The sequence below is a fragment of the Pseudopodoces humilis genome, chromosome 10 (genome assembly GCF_049639895.1).
Source record: "Pseudopodoces humilis isolate 2021_Gansu_Grassland_sample_001 chromosome 10, ASM4963989v1, whole genome shotgun sequence".
Classification (NCBI taxonomy): domain Eukaryota; kingdom Metazoa; phylum Chordata; class Aves; order Passeriformes; family Paridae; genus Pseudopodoces; species Pseudopodoces humilis.
In genome coordinates this window covers 16,224,566-16,246,465 of record NC_142209.1, presented here as the reverse complement: position 1 = coordinate 16,246,465, position 21,900 = coordinate 16,224,566, and the positions used below count along the sequence as shown (strand labels likewise).

Sequence of the window (21,900 nt, the reverse complement as noted above, 5' to 3'; positions counted from 1 at the left end):
CATGGGTCTGAATAATTGGTTATAATGGAGTTATATAATGGCAAAGAAAATTGGTTAGCAGGAATTTAAAAAATATAATTGATGGACTTACAAATGAATCTAGTAGGGACAGGGTTTTACAATACTTTTTATATTGGAAAACCATGTGTTTTTCTTCAATCTCTTTGGGGTTGTCAGTTAAAATGTATCTAAAGGAGGATTGTCTGATTATTTGATTAGATTTTCTGAAAGCTTTGGCAATTTGTCCTAGTGGTGGGCCAGACTGGGCTGCAGCAGTCTGGTAGCACAGGATCACAGCCTTTGGGCTTCTCCTTCCCTCTCCTCTCTGGAAGAGCAGAGCCCTTGAGCCCCACACCCCATGGCTGGCTCTCCACGCAACAGGCTCTCCACAGCCAGCTGTGGGCACATGCAGCGCAGGCCCTTGCCAACATCTGCATAGCTTGGACAATAAACCAGCTGCCAGCACATCACCCAGTCGTGCCTGGAAAGCCAGCCTTGCTGCCACCATGGCAGGCGTGTGGCACAGGGGTGGCACTAGTGGGTGTGGGGGGTGGCAGTGGCAGATTGGGGATGACAAGTCTGACTGCATCCCCAGCCCTGTCTTCCTGCCCATGTGTCCTGGGTGAACACCACAGGCTGAGCTGTTCAGCACTTGGAAACACTCTTTCTTGAAAATAGATGGCCAGTAGCCAAGAGAAGTGACTCATATGCATCCTCCTCCTTATTTAAACTGGAGTCTTCCCCTTCATGCTTTGCCCATTCCATGAAGCCAAACTGCCCTGTTTCTGGAGAGGGGAAATTCCCTGCCTGTCTCTCTCTTCTATGTAGCCATCCGCACTTCTTCCCGAGTAACTACTACCTCATCTACTTCTTAATCATAGAATCATAGAATGGTTTGGGTTGGAAAGCATCTTTTAAAGGTTATCTTGTCTAATTCACAATATCAAAATTCCCCTTCATCTTAAATTTGCTTGGGAGAAAAATTTGTCAGCCCACTCAAAGCCAGGACTGAAATATTTCCCAGTATGGAATTTTCTCACTGTTTTCTGAGGAACCACTGACACACTCTATTTTTGACACCATCTCTTCCTTATGTTCACCTTCTGCTGGTGTTCCTTTAGCACCTGGCTCCCTTGGACTGAGCTTGGACACCTGCTGGACAATGTCATGCAGGTATATATGACATGCACACTATGGCTGCTCGAATGAAAGAAGGAAACAACTGGAAATCATCTCAGAATAAATGGTCAGTTTTCAACCTGGCCAAAACTGTAACTCTGTTGGAGGGCTGATATTTTCTAAACATTTTTAATGATGTGAGAATGAGGATAACAATAAGGCTGGAAAATATGACATTTGGCTACTCAAGGAATTTGAAAAATTGAAACTAAAATGCAGTTGTAAAACCAAACAGGATTGGTTTATCCTGTGAGGCATATGGCTGCATTGCTATTGCTTGTTAATGTAATCCCTAAACAATATTAGTTTATTTAATTGTAAAGGGCCAATGTCAAAACCTTGCAAGTGGAAAATAGCCATTTTACCCCCACAGCCTCCATTTTTGGGCATATTTTCTATCACATAGAGTAACAACAGTTGGGGTTTTTATTTGCCCCAAATTGAGCTCTTTTAGTTCATAATTCTCCTCTTTTCTGTCCTGCCTCAGCATATCCTGGGTGGTCAAAGCCAGAAACAGAAATCTAGAAAGAGCTGCCCAGAAGTACCCAGACTTGTGCCTGGGGAAGACCAAACCTGAAACAGTGGGAGAGGTCTCTACTAGAAAAGCTTGAAAGAGAGGCTGTAGAGAGGTTTAAATTAAAACCCATTTGTGTTACCTTTAAATACATACCAAAACAAGTGAAAAAAACCCCAAAACCAAAACCCAAACCAAAACAAAAATCAAACAAGCAACCCAGCATATGTTCTGTAGGAGGTAAGTCCTTCACACTTGTGTTTGCCTTGTCAGAAAGGGAATCTTAATTGGATCCGGATCTGCCCAGTTCCAGGTGTCTTCTCTCTCAGGTCCCCAGAGCCATTTGTTTGTTTTGCTGGTGTGCCTCAGCTTGGCAAAGTATCTTGATTGCTAAGTGAATGTGGATTCAGCCAGCTCTGACCAGCTCTGGCATCTGAAAAAATCCTTTTTTCTTCCGCTTGAATTTCTCTGCCAGCTGCCTTCGAGTCAGGATTTCCCAGCCAGCAGCTCTTGTTATTATCTGTTTTCACTTGCCTTGATGTTTACCAGATTGGACTGCTTTTATCTCTATTAACTCAATGTGGAGCCCCAGTATTACACACCCTATGTGCCTTGGCCACTGGGTCAGAGCAGAAATAAGTAAATAGATAATAAAATCACCTTATTGAGAAAACAGTGAGGTCTAAAATGCTGGCCAAAGATAACACAAGTGATGATGATCTCAGGGAAGAAAATAACTGAAAGGCCAAATGAAGGTATTAAAAATCAAAGCTTAAAATAATTGACAGCTCATTAGACTAAATCTGAGCTCTGCTAAAATTCCCTACCAGATGAAAACTCTGGTATGAAAATAGTGCCGAACAGCTGAGAGCAGGACAAGCTGGCCTGATTTTTTCTGGTCTCAGAAGTGAATTGTCGTTTCATTTGTAACCTTAGATGCATCATACAGTCATTTAGACCAGAAGGTCTGGTTAAAATTGCATCTAAAAATATAAAGGGGAAATTCTCAATCTTTAAGGGGCCATAAAGCTAATCTGAACAAGCACAAAAAGATCACTTCAATTTCTTCCAGTTGTTGAAAACATGGAATATGTTATATTCATACGGAAAAGATGAGCTCGTATATTTTTTTTTTTTTTAATCCATTTTTGATCAAGACCAATACACTTTCAAAGGTAATAGATTACATCCATTTAAAAAAGACCCTCAGGTCTGATCACGTGTCGGCTCGGTGTTCAAGAAATATTTAAGGATATCAGATAAGGATACCGGCTCTTCAGTTAAAGAAGAAAAAAAACCCAAAAAAACTAGTGGTTTTCGGGGTGAGGATCAGGCTTCTTCCTCAGTGTCCTGCATTCAGCCTCTGGAGTCGCAGTGGAGGAATCCGTCCCTGCGATCCCAGCGGTGCCGCCCCCGCCCAAGCTAAAGCTGCCTGCGACTTTTTGGTTCCCTCAAGGGCTCAAGATAGACAAATAAAATAACTTTCCTCCTTCCCCATGATGATATTCTAATAATTAAACCACGCAATTTGAACTTGTCTCTGTTTTATTTGGCTCACGTACTACGTTCCATTTACCTGCGCACCGAGAACACCCCACGGGCTTTGCCGCCCGGCGCTTCGCTCCCAACGCGCCCCGCGGACACGTCCCAGCGCCGCGGTGCAGCGCGGCGGCCCCGGCCCGGCCCCGGCCCGGCCCGCGGGCACCTGAGCGCGGCGGCTGCGCGGGGGGCGAGCGGGCGGGGGCGGCCCAGCCCGGCCCTCACATGCGCGGCGCCGCGGGACCCATTGGCCGCCGCCCCGCCGGCCCCGCCGCCGGCAGCCGGTGCTGTCCGCACGGCGAGCCATGCGGGTGCGCGCTGCAGGACGCTGCTAGGAGCCGAGCCCGCCCCGCCTGTGCCCGCCCGCATGGCAGCGCCGCGGGACTGACCGCCGCCGAGAAGCTCTGCGCCCCCGCCGCACGCACGGCTCGGCTCGGCTCGGCTCGGCCGGGCGGCTCTCGGGGTCCGCAGCCCAGAGCCGTCCCTGAGGTGAGGCGAGCGCGGGGCCGGCGGGAGGCGGTCGGGCAGGCGGCGGAGGGGCCGCGGGGAGGGGACGGCATCTTCACCGCACCCCACCGCTCCGTCCCCGCGCTTTCCGCCGCGTTTCCCTTTATCTTTTTCAGCGTGCAGACCGGCCTGGGCCGGTTCGCTGGTGCTGCCGCCAGCGCCGGTGTACCTCGGCGGCACGGCTGCCGGCGGGACCCCGCGGGCGGCTGCGCCCGTCGCGCTGTTCTCCCGCGGGATGCGCATCCACGCAGGACGTGGCCGCATGGGCGGGGGGGCAGCGGCGGGGCTGGGAGCACGGCGTGGTGCTGGGGAATGCGGCTGCAACCGCGAGCCCCTTTCGAGGCCGGTGGGGTTGGATCCGGCCCCTCTGGGGGCCGCCAGCTGTGCGGCTTTTGTGTGGGGTCAGCTGTGCGTCGTGTTGGAGCACACGCAGATTAAAGGGGCCCAAGCCAATCAATAAAGCACATCTTCAGGGCAGAACCAGCCCTTGTCAGATAACCATCTCTGTTTTTTTCGAGGCGCGTCTCCTCCCTTCCCCCTGCTCCCCAGTACGTGGCAATACCGACTCCCGCTCCTTTAGGATCCCTGAGCCTGGCACAGCTGGCTCAGTCTTGCAACCTCCATTTCCCCCGTCACAAGTGCTGCCACTGCTCTTAAACAGACACGAATTCAGGCGCAGAAGGCTTGTGACTTTGCCCAGCATCCTTCAGGGGAGCTGGTCTGCGGTCACTGGGGGGATTCAGGCTCTGCGTTTACAGCACGCCTGCAGCCCGTGGCACTTTCTCCTCTGGACGTTCCCAGTGTGTAAGAGCCATGAGATAGGTTATTCAGACTTGAAAATGGAGGACGGTAGTGGTGGTGGTGTTGTTTGGTGGATAAGTCTTAGCAGTACTTCCTGTAATGGTGGTGCTGAAAGTGATGTTTTACTTGACTTAACTGCTGGTGCAGAGAGCACTTTGGGGTGCCTGCTACTTGTAAGCTTTGCCAGTTACAGCTTTAAAAAATCCCCAAACACTACAGGGAAGTATTTGGGTGTTTTTCAGCATTATGTCTGTCACCGTGATAGGAAAGGGTAGTATTTTCTGCATCTAAAACTGAAGGTGGGGAGTGACAATGCCTGTTTGTTTGGGAGAGAGGGCTTTAGGATGCGAGAAATTTGCATGAGCAGGGCTGAGATTTTAAACCCACAGCTCTGAGCTATCAAAAAAGCACTCTCATGCCAGATGGGGTAGCAAAGTCCCTTTCTCTGTGTTTTTGGGTTTTTGTTTGTTTGCTTTTTCTTTTATTTCTGTCTTGTTTGTTGTTTTTGGTGGCGATGTTTTATTTTTTTCCCTCACCTCTTCCTGTAGGCAAAGGAAACCATCTTTCTTCAAACTTAGGGTAAGGTTGGTGTTGTGTTATTTGTTCTTGATTGTCATCTTAAATTAATTCACCAAACCTTACTTGGGACCAGGATCCTCTTTATTCTTTGTGTCTTACAAATGCTCTATAAACCTTTTATTGTTAGTTGAAACTGATTTATGGGGTCCTGACCTAGGAATTTTCTTCTTTGGCTGTATTTTTTTTTTACACAGTTTTCTCCTGTGTCTCTATACAGGCATTGCCTTTATAGTAAACCCATTTGGTGCTTTGCCTGTATCTTGCTTTGTGTCAGAAAGACTTGTCTGTGTCTTGTTTGCTGTGTCTGTTTTCTTGCACATAATAGCAGGGAATATTAAATAGATGCTTTCATTTGTAATTGTGATTACTTCAACACAAAATATTAAAAGTTTACAATGGCTATATGAGGTTATGTGGGGAAGGGAGCAGTGTTAAGCTGTCATTTGTTTTGTAAGATCCAGGTAGGCACAATAGATATCTCTACCAATCCTGACATCCTTGAGGGGATGGTAATCTGTCCGGTGTGTTGAGATCTGGAAAAGGAATTCTAAGTAGCAGTACCAGCAATGAAGAAAGACTGTGTGCTGCAGTCAGAGGAAGGTAATTATTAATAGGAGCCAACCTCTATAATAACAATGCAGAGAGAGTGAAAGCACTTGGGTGCTTGCCCTGGAAAAATTAACTGGTGAACATTGTAGTAACACATAGCTGTACACCTGAAATGTAGTTCTTGTATTCCAGTTATTTCTTAGCCCTTTGTGCCTGTTGTCTCCTTCTCTTTTGTAGCAATACATGAGTGGTGGTACAAAGATACCACAGCTCTGCCTCCTGTTTATGGACAGTTTTCTTGACTGCATTCCTGGATAGGGAGTAAAAAAGCTAGTGCTGTTTGTGCTGGGCTTGCAATGAGTCCTGCCAGTGACAGGAGAATAAGAGAATAAAGGCTGGTAGAGAAAAGGATATGTCCACCCCTGTGGTCAAAAGCACTTGCAGCTGTGTGTGTTGCGGCTTGGCGCAATTTTATAAGAAGGGACTGTATTGAAGTTTCCCGGGTTGAAGTTGGTTCTTTTAAATTCTCTAGATCTTCCCATTTTTTCTGTGTATAGAGGTACCATTCAAAGTCTTTTAAAGCCAGTGGCAGTAAGTGGGTTTTGGATCAGGCCCTGTACGCAGGCTGAGTTTCTGACCTGCTGTGTGCTCTCTCATGGCACCAGCAGCTGTGTCAGGTCCTGCTTTTGTGGCGTACTCGAGGGTTGGCTTGGGCTGCTGTGCAGACAGAGTGCTGACTCAGCACCTCAGCCCAGGGTCTCCCTTTGCTTTCTCCTGCACCTGTAAGAGGCAGAGGGGAGTTTTGGCACAGGTACACGGGCACTGTGATCACTGAGTTACTGTCCTGAGGCTTGAAGCACTTAATCTGTGTGTGCTTGCTGAAGGCTGTTTTGCTGAGAAGTAGCTTGAGTCACAAATGGGGGAGCATGAAGGAACTCAGTAAACAAGTTTCTCAACTGGGTGCCAAAAAAAACGGGAGTTCCAGGGTAAGTATTTCACAAAATAATGAACTCTGAAGGTTTTCATTTCCTTTCAAAAAAGCAGTCTTCATCTTCCAATTCACAGAGTTGCTGTAGATCCCTAAATATCACAAAACATGATTAGCAATATTTGTTATATGCAAATGTTACATATAATAGTACAGTAACATTAAGTGGAAAGAAAAGACCTGTAATTTCAGTTTCTGCTATTTAAATTCTTCCATTTGTTGCTAGCATCGAATTAGGACTGCACAGTTCTCCTTTTGTGGTTTTTTTTCCTTTCTGTTTTATTTATTTATTTATTATCTCTTGGTGGTGGGAAGATTATATCCTAACCAACATAAAAAGAAAAAGCTCTTGCTGTGTTAAGAAAAATGGAATTATTTTTCCCCAGAAACCTTACATTTAGATAAAGACTTGTCTGTGTTTTTGCTTAACTGACATTTCAAATATGTTGTTTTAACAAGCAGTGAAAAGTCTGTGGACTTCACCCGGCTAAGACTTGTGTCCATGACTAATTTTCCATGTATGTATAGTTTCACGAGTCCATATGCATGCATGAGGCTCTTTGGGGTCATGTTAGTGCTGCTTAATCCTGGAAGTGTTTATTCTTGGCTGTGATGATGAGCTGCTGTGGGTCCACACAGGGCTGAAATATGAAGAAAGGTGTTTGTGAAATGCCGTTTTCTAGCAGCTGCTAGCATTATGTTTTGTGAAAGCCATTTTAATTAGTGTTTCAAGGCTATCCTGTGCCTCTAACCTTGAGAACCCTTTGAGCTATGTTCTTTAAGTTTGACTTACTTGCGTTGGGGATGGGTTTGGCTCAAGATAATTTGGTTGGAGCAAATTGAGTACAATTTTCTTTTAACCATATAACAAAGAATAGATACCAATTGCTTGCCAAACGATTTCTCCCCTCAGAGATTAGAAACAAATTTAGGAAAGAACAAAGCCAGGATTTCTAGTGTTAGACTTTTTGAGAATCATCTTGGTTTTGGCATGTTAAGAAGAAAATGCGTCACAAGTGAAGTTGGCACCTAATACTGTCAGTAATACTAATTTCCACATCATTAATTTTAACTGACACTGCTTCAATCTTTCTCTTACCACAAATTTATTTCATTAAAAGAACTGAAGCTTTTAAAATTTATTTCTATATTCTCTTTACCTGTAGCAAGAAGAGGTTCTTGTCTCCCTTCAGGAAATGGATAGGAAGAGAAGTTAAAAGACGTTCATGTAGCTGCCAGCATGTTCAGGGAGATATCCTTGGAAGGAGAAAACTTGCTTTCTTGAAAACAAGCCAGCAAAATGCCACTTTTGCCCAATACTTGGAGACAAGCAGTAGTATGGGAAGTGAGTATGGCTGCACCAAGGACTCATTTGTTAGAACTGTTTTAAAAGAAATACCTTAGTTTTTCTTCTTCTCCCTCTTCAAGTATAAATCAGGATACAAAACTATATTGTTCATGTAGCCTCAAAAGTAATTTTCCTTCTTTCCACTTGAGCTCTTTCCTCAGAAGTGATTTGTTCCGAGACTGAAGTAATTGTGACATTCAAGACTTAAGAAGCAATCGTGGTGTAAAATACAGCCGCCCTTAGGGAGGAGCAAGGATCATTGTTGCTCAGATATTTTTTCTTTTTGGAGGCCCTTTTTTCTTGAAGGTAACTCTGATTAAGAAGCAGAAGGAAATAACCAGGCTGAAAGCATGTGGCATCCAGCAGTGGATGAGGATAGCATTTGTGTTTATTCATCATGGTCTTGTTTTTTGTATTGTGTGATCAGTAGAAGAAGAAATAGTCTGATTCTTGTGATCTGCCTTGCTCCTTATTAGTGTTACAAAAATAAAAAACCCAAACAACCAAAAAAAAACCAAAACAAAAAAAAACACCACCAGAAAAGCCCCTCTGTATATGGTCTTCTTGTCAAAAGTTAGGCATCTCAGGTGTTCTGTCTTATGATGATCTACTTTGAAGACCAGAAAATTGCAGTGGAAGGTTTCTCAGACCTAAGAGGTGAGCACTACAGATAATTAAATGCTGTTACCTTTTCCTGGCAGGTATCTCCTCAAATTGTTTGTTTGCTGTGCATATAAATTTGAAAAAAAAAAATGCATAGTTCTCAAACTGGAGTTTCAAAATCTCTCTATTCATTTGCTCAGGTTTTTTCTGTCTTCAGTCGTATCTCCTGATGATTTTCCCTGTGTGGTTAGACCAGGCGTGAGGTGGACTAAAGTGTCTGTTGCCATTTTAGATGTCTTACCTGTGACACTCAGATGGAACTGGTAAATATGATGAGACCATCTGCTGAGACAGTGATGCTCAAGATGAGTCCCCTCCTTGCATTCACTATGTAAAGATACACAGAGAAAGGAAAACTCCATACGTGAAGGCTTTTTATAGTCCTTCTGATGAAGCAGTGAGACAGGCCTGTCCTCATGCAACCTATTGGCTACAAAGTCACAGCCAAGATATAGGTTTGTCTTTTTTTCCTCTGTTGAACTTCATTCTTTACAAATCAGCATTGAAATAAGTTTCTTTATAAAAGGTATTCCTGATTGCCCTTGGGTTCTACAGAAGCAAGGGCTGCCACACCTCATGTTTTCAAGTCTGGCCAATGGCACAGATACCAACATGCCTGCTAAAAATGTTGGGTTTTTTTTGTATGGAAAAAAAAATTTGAAGCACTTTACTTTTGCTGCAGTGATTTTCCAACCTGAGATTACAGCTTTAAGGACAGAACAAGTATAGAACATGGGATGTGTATATAAATATGATGTCTGAGTATTTACCTGTTCTTCATCATTGCAGGATAGGAAGGAAAGGAAGCTTACATGGTTTCAGCAGGTGTGAGAACTTGTATAAAAAATACTGATGCTCGCAATTACCCCAGTGCAGGCTTACTGAATCTGTGTGTGTGAGGGAGTGATATATTTTGATCATAAAAAGTTGATTTTTTTTCATGTTATGTCAATAAAATGTATGGTTTGTTACCTGTCTCAAATGCACTGATTAAATAACCAAGCTTATACAACACTGATTTGTTAGTCGTTGAAAATAACCTTTCGGTTCAAGAGCTTTCTCTGTGAAAATTAATATTTTATACAGAAGTGTTATGTAATAGACATTTTGTTGCCTTTGCAGTCTTGCACAGAGGAGCATGGTGTTAAGCTGATGTAGTTTGGATTGTTCTGTATAAATTTTCCCACTAAACCAATGCAAATATCAGTGAATAATGAGGAAAAAAAGTTCATATTGCATATTTGTAAATGGTGGTTTGTGTACAGATCGTGGAAAGGGAGGGTAGGAGTTGCTTTGGTCTGACAGTCTCTGCATTAAAACTTGAGGGAGCAGTGTTAGAGGTAGTGCACTGGCTTGCTTTGTTTCCAGGCACCACTGTGGTTGCACACGCTTTCCACATGCATTAGCAATTGCCTTCATCAAGGATGCACAGAAGAGCCAGACTTCACGCTTAATCTGACTGGTGTTTAAAAATACAAACTGAGAAGTCCACATACAGGCTTCCTCTCAATGGCTGCCATCCAGAAACTTTTATGTACTTACTTTCTGACTATTTAAATTAAGAAATAAAGCCCAACCTACCTAGTTTAGCAGAGGAGCTGACAAAAGGGAAATGAAACTCTTCATGCAATTCAGTTTTTTTAAGTAATGTTGGGTTGTTTATAACCCATACTAAATTTCTTCAAGTTTTGCCTTGTTTGCCTTGATAGTAGAAAGAAAGGGAAAACTGGTTGATAGTTTTGCTTCTCTCCTTTCCTGTTCTTCTGACAACAAATCTATTGGCTCTGGAAACAAGGAAGTGGAGGAATGCAGATACATGAAGGCTCGTTGGTTCTGCAGAAATTGTGAGTTTAATCAGTGCTGGTGTCCCAATGAAAAATAGGTAGGAAAGTGTCTAACAAAAGAATAATGGAAGAAAAGTGTTCTTAGAAAAAGCAGTGGACTGAGAGAAACAGAATTGTTCTAATAATCATTCAGAAAAGTGAAAAATGCACAGGCTTGGACAAGATTGTTTTTCTGGTGTTTAAAACTTGTATTTATTCTATGTTTATTTTTTGTGAAAGTTAATTTAGGACGTACTTAGATTGAAAGGTGAATTTAAGAGTGTCTTTATTAGCATTGATCAGTTTAACCCAAGAAACATTTTTAAAGAACGAAATCACTGAGGCCAGAGTGAAAGGAGAACAAAGATAGTAAAGCCTGAAAATAAAAACATGAGAAACATGTAAAAATACCAAGGAAAATAGTAATAGTGAGGCAAAGAAAAGGAGATAACAAAACTGTGGAGAAAAGTGTGAGTAAATGTAACATAAAATTATAAAGCATGAGGTTATGTATAATGTTCTGCAAGTGGAAAGTGTATGAATTCTGTTTGTTTGAGCGTGCCTCATTCCAGAAACAAGGTTTTCATGCTCACAGTGAGTGGCCAAGTTTTCCCTGTTTGGAGTCAGCTTGGAAGCAAATTGTTTGAAAAAATTAATTGCATGAAATGTAATGGGTACCTGAAGTTTATGGGTTGAATTAGTACAAGCCTGGTTTTGACTAATGGTTTGCACCTCATTTTGCCTCATTTGTATTTTAAGATTGTAGTCCATCCATGTGCACAGTGGCCCAGAGCAGCCTGGAAACAACCAGTGTGCAGCTGGTCAGTATGGGGAGCATAGTGCCCCTTCTCTGCTGTTTCTACTGAGGGGATGGTGGTCTTCCACACTGTCATAGCTGCTGATTTCTGTCACCTCATCCATGTTAAGACTTCCTCAGTGTCTGATTATTTACCTGTTTGCTGTTAGAACTTGTGAAATCTTAGATCTGGTTTGCTATTTGCTAAGGGGTGTAATACCAGAACTCCCAGCAGCAGCCCCCTCTCGTATTGCCTGTGGGGCAAAGTTAGCTGCAGCACTGAAGTTTTGCCTGCTTGGCCAGCAAGGTTTGATTTGTTGATGTCTTTGCTATATTCCTGCTGTCTGCAGCAGAAGAGAGGAAGTGGGGAGGAGTTTGCACACAGCCTCTGGCTCATGGATGGGGGAAGAGGAGGTGCCCACCAAGGGAAGGGAGGAATTACAGGGAGCTCCCAAATTAAACTGGGTGTTGGGTGTCATGTGAAAAGCTGCAGCAAGGCCCTAGAATGGACAATGAACTCTGCAGGGAGTGGCGGTGGGATCCAGTTGACTCCCATGTAGCAGGAGCAATGCCTAAGGTGCTTTCCAAGGCGAGTGTGGTTTCAAGACCAGCTGGAGCAAATTTGAGCTTGCACTGCTGTTGAAAGGGGAAGTCCTGCCTTCCAGCCCACCCTCTGCTTTGGGCAAGATGCCTTTCCCAGGCACACACCATGGAGAGAGCAGGAATGTTAAGTAGCAGGGTGGCCACAAATCAGCTTCAGCTAATTGCAAAACTTACTCAGAGATGGCAACAAAATCTGGTATTTATCTGGTTAGGTTACATGCTACTTTTGACAGTATTTCTACAGCAGGGATCTGTGCTGGGGTTTTTCTTCTCTTTTGATGGCATGACACTTTTCCTGTGTGCTGGTTTGTTGTTTTTCTTATGCAGCAGCAAGCGAGGAAGATGGCATTTTAGCTGAAGAGATTGTCAAATGTCTGCCGTCGTCTGGGTACTTGGAGATATATGCAGAACTGAGAATTATCCACTTGTGCTGAAATTAAACCTATAATGACTGGAACTGCTTATATATTTAATTAGCTGAGGTTGTTGGGGTTTTTTTCCAAAATCTCTACTTCTTCCCCAAAATACTGTGACTTCCCTCTTCCTTTCTTTACAGAATTCATAATGATTTGTTCTAAGTGCATTGTTTGGGTTTTTTTCACTCTCTTAACAATGATTATTTCCCTGTTAAAAGCTTCAGAAATACTGTTTTCCTTAATGGGAAAGGATGTTTGATCAAGTGACTGTACAAATGGAGGCAGCCACATGTAGGCTACTGTATATAGGATGTGGCATTTGGAGGTTGCACGTGTTATGCCTGAAGTGCCAAGTGCCTGGCTGTGATTCAGATGAAATTGGCACTGGCTGATGCCACCTTCCCAGTGTAAATGTGGTGTCTTTCCCTGTGCTGTAGGGCCCTGAAAGAAAAGTATTGAAGTGAATGAGTACCAGAGGGGACGAGGTTAAAAGAGAAATGGTGCATGTGCTCCTTATTTAATCCCCTTCAGAGCCACAGTCTCACAAACTGACTGTACCAGTGGGTGTGTATTCTTGTATCAAAGCAGATGTTTCTGTAAGAAAGATGTTGCTTTGTTTTAATAAATTGAGGTTGTCACTTCAAAAGTGGGGGAGGGAGGTGAAGGAAGTAGCATAAAGTGAGAATTTGTCAAATGGGATTTGGAACAAAATCCATGAGAATTTTTGTGGTAAGAACTGCGGGAAGGAATCCTTCACTGGTCTTGGCATTGCCCAAACATCTACTTATGCACCTCTATGATTTATATAAGAATTTCCGCTTTTACTGCTTTTAGATTGGTTTTTGGTTTGTTGTTGTTTTTTGTTGTTTTCTTTTGTTTGCTTTAAACCAAGATTTTTTATGTGTTTTGTCATTTGTTATCCTTTACATTTCCTCCAGGTATGATCCAATCCGTGTGCTCAGCATATTCTGGGAAGGGGAGGAGGGTGGTGGTGATGTACCTCAGCAGGCTTTCAGATTGTGATTCAGCTCTAGAAGACAAGCTCTCCTGTTCTTCCACGCCTTACCAAGTGTGGTGGTGGTGGTGCTGTTCAGACTCTCCTGGCCCCTTTCCTTAAATGCAGATACATTCTCAAAAACACAGTCCTGCTACTTTGAAGATGGGAGCTGCCTTTGCCTGCTGTTTTCTGAAATGGTTTGTTGCCTTTGGGGGCGGTGCTGAGGAGGGATTGGAGGGCATGGTGAACTCTGTTTAGGCCCTTCTTACATGGCTCTCTGACCTCGTGGAAAGAAAGGTTACAGAAGCCAAGGTGAATGGCCCCGTGGCTATGAGCGTTTTCTGTTAGACCTTAAGTATGATCCAGAGGTCTGTTCTGAAGCCTACTTGCTGTAGACTTTTGGAAATTATATACTCACAGGTTTTTTGCTCCTTGTATTTCATAAACTGGAGTCTCTGAAAACTCCAGTTCTGCATAAAAGGATTTGCTTCTCCTGAGACCACTTGACCACCCCAAGGCCTTTCAAGAAAAAAAGTCTATGAGGCATATTTTATTTGATGATTTGACAGTATTTTCCCCATCTCCTTATCCTGGGTCTGTACTTCTAAGAAGAAACCTGGAACAGCAGGTTCCTGCTGACCTTTAAAATTATCTCAGCAGAAAGCCTGACAGAGGGCGGCTTGTTCCTATGTGCTTCTGAGTGCCAGGGGGTGCCACCTCTGAAAATGCCTCAGAAAAAACTGGAGGGTGATTTCAGAGGGGCTTTGTTTGAATTTTTTTCTGCAGTGGTTTGGGAGCAGCTCAAGTGAGTGTACTCAAGGGTGAGTGCACTGCTCTTGGTGCAGACCCTTAGGGCAGCACAGTTCTGCTGCGGGCACTGCTGGGGTGGAGGCAGTGGGCTGGGGGCTGAAGCAGGGAATGCAGCTGGCTGTGGCTGTGGAGCATCCTCTGCTCTGGAGGCTGTCCTTGTACCTGCACTGTGTACCTGGGGCTTGCTGCTGTTGCAGTGAGTGCCTGCTGCACTGGTGTTGGCACCATGGCACAGTATGCTGTGGTTGGCAGTGCTAGGAACGCCTTGGGCACACAGCAGTGCTGCTTGGGGTGCAGCAAGGACAGCGAGGCAGTGGCAGCCAGCCAGCTGCACACCGAGAGTCCTGTAGAATCCTGCCTGAGGGATTCCTTTTGGATATGGAACAGCATTGGTTTACATAGCAGCTTTCCCCATGTTTGTTGATTGGAGGCAATTACTGTAAAATACTTGATTTATAACAAGGCATACTTAATAAGCAACAAACTAAAATAAATATTCATGAATTACCTGCTGGAGTCTGGCTGTTCTTTTTGCTGAGTTGTTGCTTTCCATCTGTGTGCTCTGCACAGCCCTGGAGCCTCTGAGTCTATGGAGGTGAAGGCAGCCATACTGACTCTTAGGTGATGTAAGTTTTGGGCTGAAGAAGGAGGACAATCCCACTTCTTCTCTATGTTGTTTATCCCAGAGGACTGATGTGTTTTCCTGAGATTTTTCCAAGCAGCTAATTTGACTCTAGGTGGTCTGCTTGCCTGGCATTTGGCTGTAATGCAGTAGTTGAAATGTCATCAAAGTGTTTGTGTGGAGCACGTGCACTGCGCAGCTTCCATGTCATTGAGGTCTGGTCTGGGTTTCGTGGTGCTGTAGGGAGGTGATGGTGTAGAAATAGCAGTGCTCTTGGTTAAGTTAGGATGAGCCAACATGTTTAAGAAAATATGTGGGAAATGACAAATTGCTCATTTGGGATCTATGCTCTTTGAGTATAGGACAACTCATTTAGAGTAGTTCCAAAGTTATTAAAACAAGGATGTGCTCACTCTTCCCCAGAGATGAAGCACTGTCAGCAAAAGGATGAGTAACTTTTGTTGTCTGTGTTGCAGAGTGGCATTCCTCTGACCCCCGCTACTATGACCGCTTTATTTGGCCAGTTTGATTCACAGCAGTTTGTTTTTATATAGGAGGAGTCTGTGGCGCTTGTCAAAATGAGAAAGTGATCATCAGAGTCTGGCTTGGTATTCCTGCTGCTGGAGCCTTCAGGAGCCAGCGCTCAGCCCAGCTGAAGCCAGAGGAGGAGGGCGGAGAAGCACAGCCTGATCAGGTACTGAGCCAGTAATGGGAAAAGTTGTCTGATTCAGAGTTAAGCTATGGATGATGATGGTTAGTTATAAAAGGCTACATTCTTTAGAAGGTCTTGTTAACATCTGTGATGCAATGGAGGCCTAGTAAGGACAGCTATGTGTGTGGGCCAGGTATGGATGCATGTTACATGCCTGAGTTCTGTAACAGATCTGAGGTGAGCAGAAATGAGTGCAACATGTTTTGTGGGGTATTTGATTTGCACATCTAACGTGCAGTACAGCTCAGTAGTACGTGTTTCCAAATACCATTTTCAGGCTTCATGTAAGTTATAAAGAATGGGCTAGGGATACTCTTAACAAATGTTTGAATATTGAAGAGCAGTTTGATGTCTTGAGGAAAGGCTTTTCCTCAGCTTTATTCTTTGTTCTAGTAGGGAGACTGCAGTGCTAGCTTTTGATGAGCAGTATGTTATGTGGGAACTGTAGGGCACAGAGACGTAGCAGACTGATGGGTTTTAAGACAAAGCCAACTGTCAGCTTGCTTGCTATGTTTTCATTTGCTGAGATATCTGTAACCATTCCTGGAAAGTGGTATTTATTCTTGCAGTCACATCTTTCAGATCGTCATATTTGAGAAAATTTAGGTTCATCTTGTATGAAGACAGAGAAGTTCAAGGTTTTGATTTATTGTATTCACTTTGGAGGTTTTGTCTTATGTAATTGTACTTTCCAGTTTATGTAGAACTCGTGCTCTGAGGATCATGTTTTGAAAAGACTTTGCATATTTTTATGTACTATTAGAGATCCTTTAAGAACAAGGCTACTACTTATGTGGGCTTGTACAATGCTTGAGACAGTAATGGCATGCAGTTTACTGTTAGAGGGAGCAGCCTTTGAAGAGGCACAATATTTTTTCATCTCAAGAGATGCTTTCTCTCCAGAAATACCAGCCTCTGTTGCTTAGACTGTCTGAATTTATTAGTCACTTTTTTATATTTTTTTTCTTTATTAACCCAGGTGGAAGCAGTGAGGGTTTGTTTAAAATCTGTTAAGAAAATTATGCCTAAAGTGCTAGAGGTAATTTCCAGCTGTGATTATATCTTTCCTGGTGTGGTTAAAAGATAGAGACTCTTTTTCTAGCATCCATTGTGAATACTTTTTTTTTGTCTTGGGAAATAAGAATCAGCATTTATTTGATTCAACAACCAGCTTCCTGCTTCCCAAGGAAGAGATAGTGGCTCATTCGTCTGCAAACATCCCTCCTGTGGAGAGTCTTTGTTGGGGAGTTAGAGGAAAGCTAGCAGTTCCTAGTGAAATAACTGTGTAGCAGGATGAAGAGGGATTATTGAAGCATTACTAGGAAATTCATGGCTGTGTGGAAGACCTTATGTACTCCACAGACAAGCTGACCTAAATTCTGCAGCCAGGCCTTACTGGTTTCTGTGTTGATGTAATGTGGCAGGCTGGATAACCTGCAGCAGATCTGGGGTTTAAAAAAATTAAAAAAAAAAGAAGAGGGAGTACAGAGAGGATTTATATTTGAGTGGAAACACAGGCAGGCAAGTCTTTAAAAGTACACTGAATCTGTCTGAATTTTTTTTTTCTATCCCACACTTTTGTGTTTTTAGTACTGAGTATTTTTTTTATATTGCCAGGGTGGGTCTGTATTATAAGGATGCTCATTAGGATAAGTGGAGATGTTGTTTACTCCTGGATGGGGGATACATGGATGGTTTTTCTCATAAGAGGCTTTTACAGATGGCTTAGAGTTCTGAGATAGATTTTAGCAAAGAAATTGTGCTAAGTGTCTTAACAGTAGTGAAACAGTTAACACAACTGACACTTGAACTCTTGGGATGAATAGGGTTAGTATCCACTTAACATAAATGGAATGGCTTATGCTTGAGTTTCTAGGTGATGTTTGTTTCTCAAGATTATACGTTACACAAAACATGACACAAAAATCCGAACAGAAAACAAAATGCCAGATCTATCTATCACAGTCCAGTTGGTCAGTCTGACCTGAGTGCAGTGTTTTTGTGCTGTTACTTCTTGTAGTAGTGTTGTGACTTTGCAGTTTAGTTTCTGCTGGCGCAAATGTGGTGTGAGGGCAGTTACTGCTTCCTTTACTTCCTTTAGTTACTGCTACAGGCCTTTTTCTGTACACATAAGCTAGACTGATGCAATGCTCTCCTTTGCTTTCACCCTTCCTGCTTGCACACTTTTGTCACCTGGTCTCACCATTTCCTTCTCAGGTGTACTGGTATGAGAGGAGTTTTTTTGTTAGTACTGCTTTTACCATGTCCTGTGAAAGGAATGGTTTATGCAGGCAGAAAAAAATTACAATCACTAGAAGGGCTTTTGCAGTAAGATTTTTGCTGGCATAGTTGGGAAGCAGGAAAAAAATACTGGTTGATACAGTTCAATGGACAAAATATTAAAGTGTGGCTAGGGGCTTTCCTGTGGAAGTGTTCTGGTCTGGTTACTGTGATGGAGTGTGTGTATATATTTATAATACATTTCTGTCTGGAAACCTCTTTTTGTGGGAGCATAAGCTTTAAGTCTTGAATTATTTTAGAGGAATTTCTGCAGCTGCAGAAGTTCCATCCTGAAGTGCCAGGGGAAATAGTGATATTCTGAAACATTGCTGGCTTATTTTAGATCACATTTCACTTGATGTGCTTTTGATTTGTTTTAAGAACAACTTGTCTGTATAAGCTATTTGTTTACTATACGCACATAATAAGCAGCAATGCTGACCTTCGACTGGAAACCAGAATGACTGCTGGTCCTGCTGTACCACTGCCAGGAGCAGGTATGGTGAGGGGATTGGAGAGCAAGGGCTGTTTTCCCTTGTGTGTGTTTCAATACCAGAAGCAGTAATTAGAAGCTTATTAATTGACAAATCAATTAAATTGAAATTCCCTCCAAAATGATAAACTGGTTTTTGCTTGCCACAGTGTTTTCGTCAAGGCTACCTCAAGGCAGAAGCAATGTTTTCCTCAGTGCAGATATGGATGTCATTTTGACTAATTCTTTGCAATGAAAAGAACTTTTGTGTATCTCGCTCCAATGTTACAATTTTCATGTTGGTTTAGCTTTTCTTTCTTCCTGTCCTTCCAGGAGAATTTTCAGTGTTATTGTTAGAGACAGAAACTGGGAAATAGCTGGAAAACAGTCCCACTTCGGTGGTTTTTTTTCACTGTTTTTGCTCTCGTATTTCTTTGCCTAGACAGGAGACCTGTCCATTACTGATAGCAAAAGCCAGTCCCCACAGCCACGGGTCAGTGAGCTGAGCTGCTTCCAGCTTGTCCTTCTGGAGCCTGAGCCCAGCCTGGCCGCGGGCGGTGGCACCGACACAGCACTCGGGAGGAAGGAGATGGCGCTGGCAGGGCTTGTCGCCAGCTTGCTATAGCAGAGAAAAAGCTGAGCAGGGTCAACATGCAGCACTGCTCTCTTTCAGCCTTCTCTGGAGTAATGTCTTGTTGCATGGTTTTGTATTCACAGACCTGTTTTGTACTGGCTGTGTATCAAATTCAGTGGGCTGTAGTATTCATAGCTGTGTGTTTTGACATATTGTGATGTTGTTTTGAAATACCTACCTGGTCTCAGTTCTCGACTGGAATCCCAGGATCCTTTTGGATAGATGGGAAGGGATTCTCAATATGTTGCTCCCTCAAGCTTCGTCTGTTGTCTTTGGTAGGTGATGCTGTTTTGAAGAAGGCAGCGCCATCACAGTTCTTGTTCTCTTGGAGGCTGAGTGAACACTGGAACACTAAATTGGTGTAGTGAGGTGCGGCATCGAAGAGTAAGATCTGCCTGTCCTTGTCCATAACTGATTTGGTTTCAGGAGAGGTGAAAACACTTCCAGCAATTGAGAAACCACAGGAGATATTGGACTGAGGAAAAGTCCAGCCTGACCTTTCCAACACCAGGTTTTCCTTGTGTACATGGGCCCAACACGTCTCGTAGTGCTGTGTCTGCACATGATGGTAAAGAGGACACACCATAAGATGTTGCTAACATTATTGCCTTGCACCTCAGATAGTAAAGATGGAGGGAAGAGAGAGAGAGAGATTTGCAAGGGGAAAAATGAACAAACAGCTCTTTGTTGCTCAATTATTTTGGTGCTTCTGTGGTTTAGCTGTTATATTGTGTTACTCTGTCCACAGCTTTTTATGGGTCTCTTTTAAAAAAAAATGAACTTTGAATAAATAATGTTTCTCTAGTTTTATTTATTATTTCAAGTGCTAGAATGTGCTTACAATTACAACATTCCACTGCCTCTGGTGATTGGATATATAAAATTCTGGCCTTTGTTGCTGAGCAATGAGTTCCCAAACTTTCTGCTTATCTGACTGCATTTCATGAAGTAGTTTTTCTTCAGTGTATTACTGGAAACATGGAAAAGTCTTCTATGTGTAATTAGAATTGTTTTGATCAGTAAAGCATCAGTCTCTTTTCCATTCCATTAACTCTTACATTCTGCAGGAGCTGGGCAAAAAAAGTGATTTTTTTTTTTTCTGCTCATAAACTGAACCTTCTACCTTTTGAGGAGTAAAATGTTTTTCCAGGCAGACTGCAAAACAACTTTTGTGGGTACTTCAAGTAATTATTTAAGGAATGTAATGATTGTTAACGTTACTGATATTTGAAACATTGGGGGAGAAGCAATTCCATGAAAATAAATTCTTAGGAAAGGAAAATGCTGTACAGCCCCTTCCCCCCTGGCCCCACCATGTGCTGGTTTGAAATTCTGTGGTAGTTAGTTAAGGGGAGCACTCTCTAGGTTTGGGTTTGGTTTCTTTTTTCCAAACATTACTATGGAGGTAGCATGGTAGTTTAAGGCTTTAGAGGCAAAGCTCAAATGCCGCTCCACTATTCCCCGCCAGAACCCCAGCAGATTGTTGCTTGTACCAGAGCTGCACTCTGGTGTCTGGCTGTCCAGTTTGCAACTGGATCTGGCAGTCCCACATGCTTTCCCTTTTTGGCAGGTTGTGTGTGTTGGTGACTTGCTGCCTCCCATGACACCAGGCTGGGATGCTGCTAGTGCTGCTGAAGGCTGGGAGCAGCAGACATTGCTGTGCCATGGGTGAGATGGGAAGGACTGGAAATACGGTTTTTCTTTAGATGTAAGAAGCTGTGGGCTGTGATAGAACCTGACAGTCACCTCTCAAGTCACCACCTTTTGGATAATGGCTATTGGCTGTTTTTTCCTAAGTTTTTCAGTGCTCTCTAGTCCTTGGGCAGTCACTGATTGGTAGTAATTTGCAGTCAAGTTCACAGCAATACCAGTTTTTCCTTTTCAGCTCAGGGAATGGGATGGGGAGTTGCAGGTAACCTCTGCAGCATCTGGGTGAGTATTTGTGAAGCCAGGGTGGGTGGTGATGGAGCTGGGAGATATCAGAATGGAGAACATGGAACATAAAGCACAACTAATCTTGCAGGAATGTATTGGCCCACTCCTCTGGACTGTGCTGTTCTGGTATGTGTATTTAAATTGAGACAATCTGAAATAACTGGCTGTCAACTTGTTAAAATAATCAGGTTGCCAAGAGCTCTTTCCTTTCTTTAAGCTTAATTTCAGATTTATTGCATATTTTTTCACCTTTAATGGAACTTATTCAGGGGATGCAAACGTGAGGTTTAGCACACTAGTTCCACTCTCTGCAGTTCATTTAAATTTTCTTTTCATTTCCTTTTGCACTCCTGCTCTGTCTCAACCAGGGTTCAGTATGAAGGTAGCAATGGAGAAACTCTTCCTGTCACAGAAAGGATATGTCTAGGTTGTAGGAGATGGGAAAATGAGAATTGGAGCTCTCATCCATAAACATTAAACAAAGCTTATTTCAAAAGCCTTTTCTGCCTTTGTTAGAATAGTTGGAGGTATGCCAACCTAAAAAGCCCCAAACCTGCTTTAACTTTTACCTTGATCTTCATGTGTAATATCCTAACGAGGGGCAGAGCTACTTCTGTTTCGCTTGTATGTTGGATAGCACTTTCATACATTGGTGGTGGAACTTGGGTGGGTTTTTGTAGTGCCATTGAGTTTCTTGTGTGGGTTGTTCAAATAGCTGTGCTAGTAGAAAGACAAACACTTGAAATTGAAAAATATAACGAGGCAAGGGCTGTCAAGTATTATGCATCAGTTTTGTACTTTGCATGCTGAGGTTCTGGCCTGCTTGAGGTCTCTAGGTACTTCTGCAGTTTAAGTGTTTAGCAGTGATAAACTGCAATGTCTGGCAGAGGGATTCAGTGTGCAAGGACACCTGAAAAAACAACTTTAATCCTTTCCTTGAAATGAGCTGGTTTCCAGGTTTCTGTTTTTTCAGAGAGGTTGGACAGGGTGCTTCCATTCATTGTGTGCTGGCATGATATTCAGTGATCAGTGACTTGTTCTAATAGTTGTCAACAAAATAATATTGATAGAGCTGACTTTACTGGATGTTTTTTCCCCTGCATGTGTGCTGCATTCATTCTTTGAATGTGTTT

General features: G+C 43.2%; 1 protein-coding gene across 4 annotated transcripts in view; it reads left to right on the top strand.

Annotated features, from left to right (window-relative positions):
* The first annotated feature begins 3,510 nt into the window (after positions 1-3,510).
* LRRC8D (leucine rich repeat containing 8 VRAC subunit D) overlaps positions 3,511-21,900 on the top strand; it is a 52,970-nt gene continuing 34,580 nt past the window's right edge. The window contains exons 1-2 of one of the 4 annotated variants that reach the window (XM_014250691.2): positions 3,511-3,721; positions 15,289-15,428. The gene's annotated coding sequence lies outside the window, so the exon portion shown is untranslated. Of the gene's footprint in view, positions 3,722-4,518; positions 4,544-13,480; positions 13,500-15,288; positions 15,429-21,900 lie in introns of those variants that run through there. The other 3 variants (XM_088060506.1, XM_005520989.3, XM_088060510.1) reach the window with 3 other exon arrangements.